The sequence below is a fragment of the Nicotiana tabacum genome, chromosome 1, assembly GCF_000715075.1.
Source record: "Nicotiana tabacum cultivar K326 chromosome 1, ASM71507v2, whole genome shotgun sequence".
In the NCBI taxonomy this organism is placed as follows: domain Eukaryota; kingdom Viridiplantae; phylum Streptophyta; class Magnoliopsida; order Solanales; family Solanaceae; genus Nicotiana; species Nicotiana tabacum.
Genome location: NC_134080.1, coordinates 163792602 through 163795133, shown reverse-complemented (window position 1 = coordinate 163795133; position 2532 = coordinate 163792602). Strand labels below are relative to the sequence as shown.

Here is a 2532-nt window from a genome sequence, read left to right as displayed (position 1 = left end):
CGGAAAGGATTCCGACAATTGGGGAAATCAGAACCTTAAATCATTACAATTCTTGTCTACAAGTCGTTCATAGTTAGTTCTTATTTATTTCATTTTTATTACGTAATATTTACTTAGTAAACATCCAATTTATTACTTAAATATTTCTGAAGATTAAATACATGAATTTGTGTGAGTCCAATAGCTGTGTTTAGTAGGTTAATTCCCTGTGGGATTCGACTCCAGACTTGTTAGCTAGAATATATTTGCTATGATCGCTTTGTCCTTTTTATATGGCATAGTTGGGCGTGATCAAATTTTTGCGTTGTTGCCGGGTAATTAAAGGTGTTATTAATTGCAGCTAAAAGAAGTGCTAAAATTCTTAGCATAGTCAATTTTCTTCAATTTAAACTAAATACATTGAATTCTAACGTTTGTAGTCTTGGGTGTTACAGGTGCATGCCTAGAAACTCCTCAAGAACTGGTGAATTGTTCAAAGCATTATCAGATCCTGAGAAGGTTTTCAAGGCATTGAATCATGCAAACAGGCAGGGCAAATAGCAACAGAACTCAGCAGAACAAATCGAACCAGATATGGGAGACGAAGTAAATAACAGAAACAATAGGAATGACTCGAACAATCAAGGTGTGGTTCCTCTTGTGCCAGAAGCAGCATTGTACGATTGGGCACAACCCACTGCTGATAACCTAGCAACCGCAATTGCAGTCCCTCATATACAAGTATAATCATTTCAAATCACAAACAACATGCTGCATTTGTTGCAGAACAAGGGACTGTTCTCAGGGTCATACGTGAAAGATACTCAACAGCGTCTGAAGAGTTTCCTGTCAATATATGTCACTCAAAGGAAACCTAATGTGACACCGGAAGCAATAATGTTGTTGCTGTTCCCATTCTCGGTGACAAGAGAGGCTCAGACTTGCTTAATTCACTCCCCATAAACTCCATCACTACTTAGGATGAATTAGTCAAGCAATTTGTGAACAAATGCTGCCCACCCAATAAGACTGCTAAGCAAATTGATGAGATATTGAGCTTCAAGCAGAAACTAACAGAAACATTACATGAAATGCGGGAGAGGTTCAAGGGTATGTGGTTTAAGTGTCCACATCACTGCATTCCGGAGCAGATGTTGGGGTAGAGGTTTTATATGGGATTGGACAACTTAAAGGCCAATGTTGATGCTTCAGCAGGTGGAGCATTTTTGAACAAAACATTCAGAGAAAGCAAGATCCTACTTGACAAGATGGCCCAAAACTCAGGATGGATGACAAGAGACTCTCCATTCACTCCTGTAGTTCATTCAATGGCTTTGGACCCAAACAACTCCATAGCTGAAAATATGGCCACTCTGGTGATGCAAATGAGTATCCTCACCAAAAAGATAGATGAATCAGGCCAGAAACAACAAGTACACATAGCTGACGCAACTAATTGGGGCTTATGTACACCATGCATTAACCAACCATATGTGTGCTCGTGGAGTGCGGAAGGTGACAACCAGCATTATCAGGAAGATATGAACTATGTGGCCAACTATGGGACAAAGGCAAGGTGGTCAGAATTTAGGTAAGCAGAATCAACAATAGAGACTAACACAACAACAGTACAATAACAGCAACAATCCTGGAGATATGCAAACACAGGGTCAAGTGATGCCCTACAAAAAGCAGTAGGGTTACAACCAACAAAATCAACAACAGGCTTATCAACAACCTCAACAACAATAGAGTGTGAGACAAGAAGATGGGTTAGCTGAACTTAACGGAGTGATGCAATAATTGATTGGGTAAACTGGAAAAATAGGTGAAATAATAGACTCACATGAAGCAGCGATAAAGGGTATTGAGATTCAATTAGGACGGATTTCGATGGCTCTAAATAATCGTCCCCAAGGGACGTTACCTGCAGACACACAAATCAATCCAAGAGAGCAGGGCCCAAAATAGATTATGGTAGTGAGTCTACGAAATGGTAGAGACCTAGATATGGAGCAAGAAATGGCTCGTGAAAACCGACCTATTGAAATACTTGTTCCATAACCCATTGAGATAGATGAATCAACAGGGTTAATTGAAGTGATGGTACAACATGCACAAGAGAATGCCAACAAAGATAAAGAGGTTGCAAAAGAGACTGGGTTAGCACAACAAACGATAGTAGAAGCAGTGCCTGTGCAAGACAAAACTCAAATCACCGGGAAGAAGCGATCTCTAGCACCATTCCCACAGAGATTGGCCAAGTATCAGAAAGATGAGTGTCACACCTCCTTTTTACCTATACCCGCAAGGGCATAAAGGAGTTGTTCCACTTAAAGGACAATCAGAACGGGATTTATTATTATTTGTTCAGAGTCGCCACTTGGGAGATTAATGGTGTCCCAAGTCACCGGTTGAATCCCGAACCGAGGAACATATGACTCTGTTAATAGTCCGCGAACCAGAAATCCGAGTAAGGAATTCTGTTAACTCAGGAGAAGGTGTTAGGCATTCCTGGGTTCCGTGGTTCTAGCACGGTCGCCCAACTGTCGT

At 40.8% G+C, this 2532-nt stretch overlaps 1 non-coding gene across 1 annotated transcript; it reads right to left on the bottom strand.

Annotated features, from left to right (window-relative positions):
• Nucleotides 1-1013: 1013 nt before the first annotated feature.
• Nucleotides 1014-1120, bottom strand: LOC142165069 (small nucleolar RNA R71). The gene has a single exon (XR_012696077.1). It is a non-coding gene; the product is annotated as a small nucleolar RNA R71 (small nucleolar RNA).
• Nucleotides 1121-2532: the final 1412 nt, after the last annotated feature.